The following is a 12670-nucleotide window of genomic DNA, read 5'->3' as shown; positions in this document are numbered from 1 at the left end:
GGAAACGATCAGTATCAGTGATTCATCAGCCCCTTTCCTCACCCAGCCTAGAGGGGCTCCGCTGACTACCCCATCTTGTTCCCACACGTAGCATTTCAACAGCAGGTTTGGACACAGCAGAGCCCGGGGCTTGCCTGCCAACTCCCAAGAGATTGTTTTGCATGGAGAAAGGTGAAAGGTCATGGAAGATGTGTAGGAATTCAGCATCAGGGGCCGGGAGGAAACTTTGCCCAAGTTGTAGCCCCCAGGATCATTCCATGGCTATCACCACCACTGGACCCAGACAGTGAGGTCTGAGTGGTCCAGGCGCCCCAGGAGCTGCGAGGGGAATTCAAGAGTGAGGAGAACTCAGGACTCAGGGTTCTGACCCTGAGTGTTCCCTCAGCAGCAGGTGACTAGGCTGAGCCCACTGTGCTCTCTGTGTTCCCTCATATGTCACTGTGGGTCCTGACATCTGTCTCCCTCCCAGGATCCAGTGAGGACCAGCTATGAAGATGGCAGTGAGGTGACCTACTTCACTTCTCTGGACTGTGAGTCCCAGAAGGAAGGGCCTGATGTGGTACAAGAAGTCTAGTTAAAGGATTAAGACAAAGAATTTGAACCAGACTTTTCTGGGATCTGATCCTGACTGCTATCTACTAGCTGTGCAGTCTTAGTTTACTTGAAATCCTGATGCACGTATTTTCCACTCTTACATGGAGACAACAGATGTAGCGCCTAGTTGGTGAGGACTAAAGATAGAGCAAGAACGGGTAGGTATGTTGAGCCCCGACACACCTTAAGTTCTCAGTAAGTGGTGGTGATGGTTATTGTTGTGACACCGAGTTTGTAGAAGGACTGAATAAATAAAAATGGAGACCATGCAGCCTTCAGAGTTCAAAATTCCATCCACTTTAGGTCCAGAAACCCAGTTTTCTCTACTCTTTCCCAGTCCTGTTGCAATACTTTCCACCAGCTGCCCAGCCCCAGGTCAAGCAGGGGACCAAGAAGGATCTACAAAAGATCCGTTGGGAGTTACAAGACCCAGTGTCCTGGGGTTCTGCCGGGAAAGGCGGAGCACACCCTCCTGGGTGTGGCCCACCCTCCTGAGTGGGGCAATGCTCCAGGAAGCAGAGAGCGAACAGAGCCGCAGGGCTCCCAGCCCCAGGAAGAGCCCGGCCAAGCCTTTTTTTTTTTCCCCAGTTATTTTTATTAGTTGGAGGCTAATTACTTTACAATATTGTAGTGGTTTTTGCCATACATTGACATGAATCAGCCATGGATTTACATGTGTTCCCCATCCTGAACCCCCCTCCCACCTCCTTCCCCATCCCATCCCTCTGGGCCATACCAGTGCACCAGCCCCGATACACAATGGAATATTACTCAGCCATTAAAAAGAATACATTTGAATCAGTTCTAATGAGATGGATAAAACTGGAGCCCATAATACAGAGTGAAGTAAGCCAGAAAGATAAATACCAATACAGTATACTAACACATATATATATGGAATTTAGAAAGATGGTAACGATAACCCTACATGCAAGACAGAAAAAGAGACACAGACGTATAGAACAGACTTTTGGACTCTGTGGGAGAAGGCGAGGGTGGGATGATCTGAGAGAACAGCATTGAAACATGTATATTATTAAGTGTGAAATAGATCACCAGTCCAGGTTGGATGCCGGCTAAACCTTTTAAGGGACCAGTCTCTCTGTCCAGCACACACCTCACTCATCCTCCTCCTTGGTGACATCTCCTCTGATCTGGTAAGTCTGCTCCGGCCTGTCTCCCTTTTCTAGGAGGAGCCGGGAAGCAGCTCTGGGAGGGGAAGTGGCAGCCTGTGGTCCAGTCCCGACTCTGCCCACAGGGCTGTGTGCCTTCACCCCTGCTGAGGCCCCATCTGTGTGGCAAGATGGCCAACACTCCCTGCTTCTCCACTGGCTCCTCGGTGATGCTCTGGTGGACACGTGCCCAGTGGGAGCTGAGGACCCTCCCCCTCCTCTTGCTTTCTTCCTTCTCTGGACTCACCTGCTTATCAGGTCAAAAGACCCAACGACCCCACCCTTGAGGAGAGCGGGAGCCCCAGCCAAAGCCTCAACCCCAGGCCTGGACCCCCGCTCACCATGACTTTGGTGAGACATCCTGCCCCTACCTGGGTGAAAGACTGATCAACCAGCGCTTCCCCCCACCCCCCCCCCCAGCAGGAAAAGGCTCAGGGGTCGTCCACACACAGGGCTCGGCTCTGCCCTCGGCCACGCTGACAGAAGGCCTTGGGTGGGTCCTCTTGCGGACAGCACAGGGGGATCCTTCTCCTACATCAGAAGGCAGTGGGGTTTGTCTTAGATACTGGCACGCGTGACACAGGGTCATCTCCTGGCTGCTTAGGAAAGTCTGGGATGGGAGGGCTGCTCTGTCCAGTTTCTCTGGTTGGGGTCCACGGCAGCCCAGACCTCTGACTGCTGGGGAAGAACCTGCTTAGCGAAGTCAGACGTTCTCTCTATTTTAATGAGGCCAAGCCTTGGAGATGCAGATAGTGCCCAATAACAGAAAATCAGAAGGACCCCCATCTCCCACATTCCACCCAATAGCCTAGAACTGGGGCATCTATTTCTGTTCATTCCAAACCCCAGGCTGACTCTGGTCCCCAGTCCCTCTTTTTCTCTCAGCGATGGTCCAGGAAGACCCCTACCAGGGCTCAGGACAGGGCTGTGTTTCTGCCCATCTCATGCAGAGCTTGTTTATGGTCTTGGAGGAGGGGTGGCCTCGAGGGGGTCTTCCTGAAGCAGCCCAGGAGGCTCAGACCACAGCAGAGATGACAGTGTTCCGTCCCCGTGACTCTGACCCTGACGCTGAACCTGGATGAGATGGATTTGCTGCTGTTTGGGGTGTGGGGTCACCCAAAGGCTCTGGTTGCTGGGTCCCACCTCAGACTCAGTCTTCTCACTGGGGCTGACCCCCCGTCTCTGCTTCCACACGCTGTGGTCCTCACCACAGTGGAGTCTGCTGATCTCCTTCACCTACTCACACCCTGAGCTGTGGGGCCCCAGGTCCCACACTCGGTCGGTCACACCCTCCTGCTCCTCGGCCACTCCCCCCACCAAGTGGAGAAGCACAGTTTCTTCTGCTCCATCTGAGCCTCGCTTCACTGGCCGCTCGGTCCCCGTCCAGGTGTCCTAACTTGGGGACCCACCCCTAGGGGGAGGATACAAAGGGTCACTGACTCCTCTTCCGGCAGCTTATTTGAAGCCAAGATGAGCAGCTCTCAGCTTGAGCAGGCCATTACAGCCTTGATCAAGCTGTTTCACACATACTCGGGAAGCAATGACACCATCAAGAAGGAGCCCCTGCTGCAGCTGCTGAAGGAGAATTTCCCCAACTTCCTCAGTGCCTGTGTGAGTGGGGATCTGGTCCCCCATGGTGACTGGGTCCTGGCATGACTGAGGATCCTTTCCTGGGTGGCTTTGGACCAGTCAATCTCATTCTCTGATCCTCACATTCTCATCTGCAAAAGTGCATCATAGAACTCCCTATCCTGTCCTATATCAGGGTGTAAAGAGATGATGTATGTGGCAAACTAGGAAAATGTGTGGATATAAGTAGTTGATGATAAGTTATCAAAAAGTGCTACAACCAGAGGGCAGTGGATGGGTCCCCTCTCACCTGTCTCATCTTCTGTATGAGACTCAAACTCTTCTGCTCAGACCCTGAGCCTCCCCTAGGGTCTTGAGATCAGAGGGAAGGTGACAGAAATTCCATCACTGACAGAACTTAAGACCATTTTATACAACAAAGAACTCATCCACCGACCTGATTTAACTGGACAAGTCGATGAACTGAACTGATTTCAAAAAGAAGACATTGCTAGCGTAAGCAAGAAGAGGGAACTCAGAGCAAGTAAGATCTCATAGGTCAAAAGAAGAGGGGGTTGGCATGAAGCAGACAAGGGTAGGGCTTATTTTGAGTCCCTGAGCAGAACCTAGGTAGGTGGTCACCTGCAGGGGGTTGGGGGGGAGGTAGTCCTGGGCTGGAGACCCCTCCACCAGCACACTGATCAGCACAGCTCTGGGCAGAGCCTGCTCACCATGTGAGGCTTTCATCCAAGTTCACACTTGGGGAAGGACTCTCCATTGAACTGCTGGGCAACGTCAGCATCCCCACCTCATCCCATACCTCCCCTCCTCAGAGCCACACCAGACACCTCTGTGCTGCGCTGGGTCCTCATTTCTCTGTCTCTACTTCTTCCTCTTCTCCCAGCTCATCACTTTTGTGGAGCTGAATTTGCCTGGTTTGGTGTCTTTTTCCCACAGGAGCAAAGGGGCAGAGATTACTTGTCCAATATCTTTGAGGAAAAGGACAAGAATAAGGACCAGAAGATTGACTTTTCTGAGTTCCTGTCCTTGCTGGCGGACATAGCCACCACCACACAGCCACAACCACAGCCACGGAGTGGAGCTCTGTTCTGTGAGAAATCAGTGAGCCCAGAGGCCTCCCGACAACCCGAGAAACAAGAAAGTGTTGTCCCCCCAGATTCTGACTTATGTCCTTTCTTTACGGGGGCGCCTATGTTGTCAAAACTGCTACTCCTTGGTGAATATTTTCTGGAATTTCCACCAGGTGGGATGGACCGAGACCGTGATAGCAGTGCGCCCTCTCGTGGCCTCCAGCATCAATGAGCATTTTTCTCTGCAGGGCCTCTTGTCACCTCTGTCCCTGCTCCCTAATAAATGTAGCCAACATTTGGGGTCCCAGAGATGGAGACCAGGATAAAGTATTCCAGCAGGCCCCAGACATGCTTTTCCTTTTGAAGGCAGGGCTCAGCATCTGGTGACCAAGAAACTGCAGTAAGCAGAAGCCAGTATCTCCACACTGGGCCTCATGCCCCGACATTTTCCCGAGGGCCTAGTGGAGACCGGCACCGCTTTAGAAGGGTTTCCTTGCTGGACGGGGGAGTCTGAGGACGCAGGGCCGTTTGTCACTGTGAACAGGAGGCGCAGCGGTACCAGAGGGTTGAATCTCCTGTCCCGTGGCCCGGGGTCCCTGGGCTGTGTCCTGGCCCCGTGCATGCACTGGTGTGTTTTCGCCTGTGTGAGTGACCCTATGGGAGTGGGAGTCAGCCTGTTCGCTGAGCTGGTTCTCAGTAAATGTTTGCTACAAGCCAGGAGCTGGGTGTTTGGGGAAAGCACATGGTGATGGACGCTCCAGGCAGAGGAGGTCTAGCTAGTCCAGGCGTCCAGACATCCTACAGGGGTCAAGTGAGGAGACAGGACTGCAGAAGGAGCACAGTGGAGAAGCCACTCAGGGCGGAGAAGGGGCGCTGTGCCGAGCATGTACATTCCCGTCTCCCCCGTCTGCCTCGGGAGGGGGCATGTCATTACCCATTGGCCCTTGGAAGCCAGGCAAGGTGCTAGGGGCTGAGGATTTAGAAACTAGCGCAACACAGGGGCTTCCTAAACAGATCACTGGCACTCCTCAGAGCATCTCCAGGGCGCCAAGAGGCAGAGTCAGCGCTTGGCTCCCTCCCCAGTGCCACTTGCAGACCGTGTGCCCTGCAGATTCAGCCAGCATCCCCTCCTTGAGGTCACCTCTTCTGGCCCTATCACTCCCCACCCCCCAGCCCACACAGCCTCCCACTAACCTCTTAATCAGGCAAACCTTCTTCGTGGATGAATCAGGCAGCCGTCTCCACATCCTTCTGCCCTCCCGCCAGCAGGTGGCATGCAGGATAAGTTATTGTCCCTGTGGGTGCTGCTCAGCTTCCTTGACACCATTCCGTGAGCACTTCAATTTCCAGACCATACCTCCTCTCTGCTTCAGGAACATCCTTGGCAGACTCTTCTGCCGACATTCATAACCAGTGAAAAATAAAAAAATAGGCTGATTCATGTCAATGTATGGCAAAAACCACTACAATATTGTAAATTTATTTATTAAAATAAATTAATTTTTAAAAAATAAGGAAATAGCACTAATAAAAGTGATTAAAAAAAATAACACTAGTAATCAGAACAAAGCAGGCAACAGTTTATTGACTCCTGAGAGGTCTTCACTGAGACCTCTTGGCTGAGCTGGGCCTGGCTAATCTCTGACCCTCAATACAGGGCTTCTAGCCATGGGACTGGCTTTGTAAATCGATGGCAACTGCAGCATCACTAGAGAGAAACTCGGGAAAGCTGATCTTCTCATCTTGATCTTGTCTTCTTTCTGAAAGAACTCTTCTAAGAAATCTGGCTCTAACAAACTCACAGACTTAGAGAACCAACTTATGATTGCCAGTTGGGAGGGATAGAACGAAGGGATATTTAGAGAGCTTGAGATGAACAGGTACACACTTGCATATTTAGAATGGATAACGAACAAGGACCACCTACTATATAGCAGAGGGAACAGTGCTCAATGTTAAGGGGCAGCCTGGATAGGAGAGAAGACTGTCAGAGAATGGATACATATACATGTGTGGCTAAGTCCCTTCTATCCACCTGAAACTAGACAACATTGTCATTAGGCTATGCACGCATGCTAAGTTGCTCTAGTCACGTCCAACTCTGTGCGAGGCTATGGACTGTAGCCCACTAGGCTCCTCTGTCCTTGGGATTCTGCAGCAAGAGTACTGGAGTGGGTTGCCATACCCTCCTCCAGGGGATCTTCCCCACCCAAGCATCCAACCCACGTCTCTCACGGCTCCTGCATTGATAGGTGGGTTCTTTACCACTAGTGCCACCTGGGAAACCCTGTTGATAGGGCATACCCCAATACAAAATAAAAAGTTTAATTTAAAAAAAAAAAAAGAAAGAAATCTGGCTCTTTCTTTACTGTGGGGAGAAGATATCAAGCAAAGGAAAACTCGATTACAGACCTGGCCTGGAGCGAGGAGGGAGGATGGCAGAGGCAGAGGGAGAATAAGCGGGGTGGGTGTGGGCTGCAGGAGGGTGGGTGTGGGTGGCCCTGGTGGATGGGGCGGGAGCCCTGGCCCTGAGCTTTCCAGCTGGTGGCTCTTCAGCTGTAATGAGAGCACACACTGGACACCAGGAAGTTCTAGGCAGGGCCTGCCTGTGCTCTGGGATGCTCAACATTCATTCTCCCTAGTCCGACACCCCTGGGACCACAGTCTCAAAACTACCCTCACTCACCATTATTCCCCTGTGTGTGTGTGTGCATTCTGTCACTCAGTCGTGTCCAACTCTTTTGCAACCTTATGGACTGTAGTCCCACCAGGCTCCTCTGTCCATGGAATTTTCCAGGCAAGAATACTGGAGTGGGTTGACACTTCCTGTTTCCTACTCCAGGGGTTCTTCCCAACCCAGCGAATGAACCCACATCTCTTGCATCTCCTGCACTGACAGGTTCTTACCACGAGTGCCACGTGGGAAGCCAGGCTCTATGGCCCAACCAGGGGAGCTCCCCAGCGCCCTGCTGGAGTTGAGGCTAATTTTCACCAAGGTCATGGGATGCAAGTGGAGCCCAGAGGGTAATGGGGCATTTACTCTTGGGATTTGAAGGCTAGTCCATCCTAACTCCAGATCAAGACAGACTGAGGCCAGAATAATGGTGAATAGGGGGTCCCAGGACTGGGACAATGGTGATGTCACAAACATGGAGGTATGTATGGTATGAGCCCTCCAGTTCCTCTCTGAGCACCTTTAAGAGACCTGAGCCCAAAAAGCTAGAGGATGCCACAAACTGCAGAGTAAACAGAAAAAAAGGCAGCAGGGAGTAGAGAAGGCTCTGGAAATCCTAGATTTGGGTCTATCCTCCGTTACCTGGTCTTCCTTGGTAGCTCAGCTGATAAAGAATCTGCCTGCAGTGCAGGAGACCCCAGTTCAATTACTAGGTCAGGAAGATCCCTTGGAGCAGGGATAGGCTACCCACTCCAGTATTCATTGGCTTCCCTGGTGGCTCAGATGGTAATCTGCCTACAATGCTGGAGACCTGGGTTGAGAAGATCCCCTGGAGGAGGGAATGGCAACCCACCCCAGTATTTTTGCCAGGAGAATCCCCAAGGACAGAGGAGCTTGGGGGGCTACAGTCCATGGGATCACAAAGAGTCAGACATGACTGGGTGACTCAGTACTAAGCACTTGATTATCTACAAAGACATTCTCCCAGGAGTTTTGTGAATCTTTCTGGATGTCACAGAGCCACCAAAAGGACGTAGGAGGTTGTCTATCTAGTCCAGCCCCTCAGTGCCCAGAAAAGAACACTGAGGCCTAGAGGGAGAAGAGGAGTGACTCTTTCTGACCCCCCAAGATTCCTGGCCCAGGGGTAGTCCCCTGGGCTGAGCAGAGAGCAAAGCTGGGGCCTTGTGCCTTCAACCTGTAAGAAGCAAGCGGCATGGAGGAGTGAGAGATCTGCTCCGAGGTGAAGGGGATCCCTTTGCAGTCCTCAGATTTGAGCTGGTTCCATCAGGTGCCCGCGTGACACTGCTCTGGGTGGGGACTCACACTCAGGGCTCAGCCCGACCCAGACCCCGCTCAGAGCCCTGTGGGGCTGGCCTGGCAGGTGGTGACAGAGGGAAGATGAGAGGGATGCTGTGCCTCAGGAAATAGGACATTTGGGGATTTTCAGGTGGAACCAGAGTGTCTGATTATGTATCCGGTGAGTCACTAGACCAACTGTCAATCATGTAAGAGCTCTGGTCTCGGTAACAGTTTACTACATGCCAGACGGCGTGCTAAGAGCTTTGAACATTGCCTCATTTAATCCTCAGAAAAACCCTGCGCCATGGGTCTCTGTATCTCAGTTTACAGATGTGAGGCTGAGGGCTTAGTAAACCTCCCAGGAGTGCTTCCTGGTAAATGGCAAAGCCAGGGTTCAAGCCCAAGACTTGCTGACTCTGAAGGCCAGCTCCTAGGACAGCAGAAATCCTGAGTCCCTGTCCATCTCTGGGCTGAGCGAGGAGGGTCTCTGCCTGGCTCTGCTCCACCGGAGCCCCGCCTCCAGGGCAGGGGCTGTGTGCACAGACAGGTGATCAGGGGAGTGACAGCAAAAAACCAGGCCCTGACTCATCAAGGCCCTGGGAGCCTCCTGGCTGCTCTGACGACTCCACCGCCCAGGCAGTGGGGAGGTGGCTTCTGTGATCTCTGGAGCCCTGGTTCTCATGCTCCTGCTGATCACTGGCCACTCCCAAAGGGTCTGCTACAGAGGAAGCACTTGTGCTTTCTGAGGAAAACCACCTTTACTGGAAACATTTTGCCTAGCCAAAGGCCCAGAAAGGCAACTAGGGTATTCATCTCATTTTACAGCTGAAGGGACCATGGTCCAGGAGGCAGGGTGGCTTGCCGAAGTCACAGAGCTGGGAAGGGGCAGACTCAGGGTCAGACCCAGTGGTCCTGACTCCTGCTGAGCATCCCTGCTGCTCGGGCTCAGAGCCCTGGGGGGTCTGAATCCTGCAGGGAGGATGTTGTCACCTCCAGTCACCAACGGGACCTGAGGGGGCCAGAACAGCAGCCTGCTGACTCACTGGGTTCACTCTGCCTGCTCTGCACTACAAATCACCATCCATGGAGTGAGGGGAGCCTGGGATAGTCAGTGAGCACCCACCCAGGCACCCTTATGCTCCTCGGGGATGCCTCTCACGTCTCTCTGTAGTAGGGCCCATCCCTGGAGTCCATCCTATTCCCCTGAAGCTGCTCCTCCCAGCTCTCAGGGTCCACCAGGAGCACCAGCACGCATGCATGCTCAGTTACTAAGTCATGTCCGACTCTTTGCGACCCCACGGACAATGATCCGCCAGGCTCTTCTTTCCATGGGATTCTCCAGGCAAGAATACTGGAGTGGGTTGCCATGCCCTCTTCCAGGGGATCTTCCCGACCCAGGGTTCGAACCCACATCTTCTGAATCTCCTGAATTGGCAGGCAGGTTATTTACCACTGAGGCACCAGGGAAGCCCCCAAGAGCATCAGAGGCCTCCCTAACAGCAGGCGTTCTGGTCTGCTTTTCCCCCAGCTTTCCCTCAGCATACACACACACACACACACACACACACACACAAACACACACACGGAGCATGGACACATATATGTGCATCCTCTGACTAAACCTGCCCTTCAGTCCTTGAAAGCATCTCTGTGTCCTCCCCATGGCCTCCCCTCCAGCCTCCTCCAGGCAGGCCCTCCTCTACAAGCTTTTCAAATGATTTTATTCCCAGATACCTTCTGCAAACCAAACTGCATCCAGTAACCAGAGATAGAAAACTGTGTAACAGACTTGTGGACACAGCGGGGGAAGGATAGGGTGGACAAATTGGGAGAGTAGCATTGAAACATATACGTTACCATATGTAAAATAGATCAGTCAGTCAGTTCAGTCACTCAGGCATGTCTGACTCTTTGCGACCCCATGGACTGCAGCACGCCAGGCCTCCCTGTCCATCACCAACTCCTGGAGTTTATTCAAACTCATGTCCATCGAGTCGGTGATGCCATCCAACCATCTCATCCTCTGTCATCCCCTTCTCCTCCTACCTTCAATCTTTCCCAGCATCAGGAAATAACCCAGTTCTTCCCACCAGGTGGCCAAAGTATTAGAGTTTCAGCTTCAACATCAGTCCTTCCAGTGAATATTCAGGACTGATCTCCTTTAGAATGGACTTGTTGGATCTCCTTGCAGTCCAAGGGACTCTCAGGAATCTTCTCCAACAGCACAGTTCGAAAGAATTGTTGCTTTCAATTTTTTCAATTCTTTTGAACTGATGCTTATAAAGCACAGCTTTCTTCATAGTCCAACTCTCACATCCATACATGACGACTGGAAAAACCATAGCTTTGACTAGACGGACGTTTGTTGGCAAAGTAATGTCTCTGCTTTTTAATATGCTGTCTAGGTTGGTCATAGCTTTTCTTCCAAGGAGCATCTTTTAATTTCATGGCTGCAGTCACCATCTGCAGTGATTTTGGAGCCCCAAAACATAAAGTCTCTCACTGTTTCCATTGTTTCCCCATCTATTTGCTGTGAAGTGATGGGACCAGATGCCACGATCTTATAGTTTTTTGAATGTTGAGTTTTAATCCAGCTTTTTCACTCTCCTCTTTCACTTTCATCAAGAAGCTCTTTAGTTCCTCTTCATTTTCTGCCATAATGGTGGTGTCATCTGCATATCTGAGATTATTGATATTTCTCCTGGCAGTCTCAATTCCAGGTTGTGCTTCATCCAGCCTGACATTTCACATGATGTACTCTGCATATAAGTTAAATAAGCAGGGTGACAATATACAGCCTTGTTGTACTGATTTCCTGATTTGGAACCAATCTGTTGTTCCATGTCCAGTTCTAACTGTTGCCTCTTGACCTGTATACAGATTTCTCAGGAGGCAGGTCAGGTGGTCTGGTATTCCCATCTCTTGAAGAATTTTCCACAATTTGTTGTGATCCTCACAGTCAAAGGCTTTATCATAGTCAATAAAGCAGAAGTAGATGTTTTCCTGAAATTCTCTTGCTTTTTTGATGATCCAGTGGATGTTGGCAATTTGATCTCTGGTTCCTCTGCCTTTTCTAAAACCAGCTTGAACATCTGAAAGTTCACAATTCACATATTGTTGAAGCCTAGCTTGAAGAATTTTGAGCAGTACTTTGCTATCTTGTGAGGTGAGTGCAATTGTGCGATAATCTGAACATTCTCTGGCATTGCCTTTCTTTAGGATTGGAATGAAAACCGACCTTTTCCAGTCCTGGGGCCACTGCTGAGTTTTCCAAATTTGCTGGCATATTGAGTGCAGCACTTTCACAGCATTATTTTTAAGGATTTGAAATAGCTCAATGGGAATTCCATCACCTCCACTAGCTTTGTTCATAGTGATGCTTCCTAAGGCCTACTTGACTTCACATTCCAGGATGTCTGGCTCTAGGTGAGTGATCACACCATCGTGATTATCTGGGTCATGAAGATCTTTTTTGTATAGTTCTTCTGTGTATTGTTGCCACTTCTACTTAAAATCTGCTTCTATTAAGTCCATACCATTTCTGTCCTTTATTGTGCCCATCTTTGCATGAAATGTTCCCTTGATATCTCTTATTTTCTTGAAGAGATCTCTAGTCTTTCCCATTCTATTGTTTTCCTCTATTCCTTTGCACTGATCGCTGAGGAAGACTTCCTTGTCTCTCCTATTCTTGGGAAGTTTGCATTTAAATGGGTGTATCTTTCCTTTCTCTTTTGCCTTTTCCTTCTCTTCTTTTGTCATCTATTTGTAAGGCCTCCTCAGACAACCATTTTGCCTTTTTTGCATTTCTTTTTCTTGGGAATGGTCTTGATCACTGCCTCCTATACAATGTCACGAACCTCCATCCATAGTTCTTCAGGCACTCTATCAGATCTAATCCCTTGAATTTATTTGTCACCTCCGCTGTAAAATCCTAAGGGATTTGATTTAGGTCAACCTGAATGGTCTAGTGATTTTCCATACTTTCCTCAATGTAAGTCTGAATTTGGCAATAAGGAGGTCATGATCTGAGCCACAATCAGCTCCCAGTCTCGTTTTTGCTGACTGTATAGAGCTTCTCCATCTTTGGCTGCAAAGAATTTAATCACTCTTATTATATTTCAGGCAGAGACTGCCCTGCCTGAGATGGTGGAGTAGAAAGACGTGTGCTTATCTTCTCCTGTGAGAGCTCCAAAATTACAATTTGCTGCTGAACAACCATTGACAGGAGAATGTTGGATCCCACCAAAAAAAGATACCCCACATCCAAGGGT

General features: G+C 50.5%; 1 pseudogene; it reads left to right on the top strand.

The window, feature by feature from the left end:
* Positions 1–1707: 1707 nt before the first annotated feature.
* LOC122678044 lies at positions 1708–4461 on the top strand (annotated as a pseudogene).
* The last annotated feature ends 8209 nt before the right edge of the window (positions 4462–12670 follow it).

Source organism: Cervus elaphus, chromosome 20, assembly GCF_910594005.1.
Source record: "Cervus elaphus chromosome 20, mCerEla1.1, whole genome shotgun sequence".
Taxonomy (NCBI): domain Eukaryota; kingdom Metazoa; phylum Chordata; class Mammalia; order Artiodactyla; family Cervidae; genus Cervus; species Cervus elaphus.
This window is presented reverse-complemented; position numbering and strand designations above follow the sequence as displayed.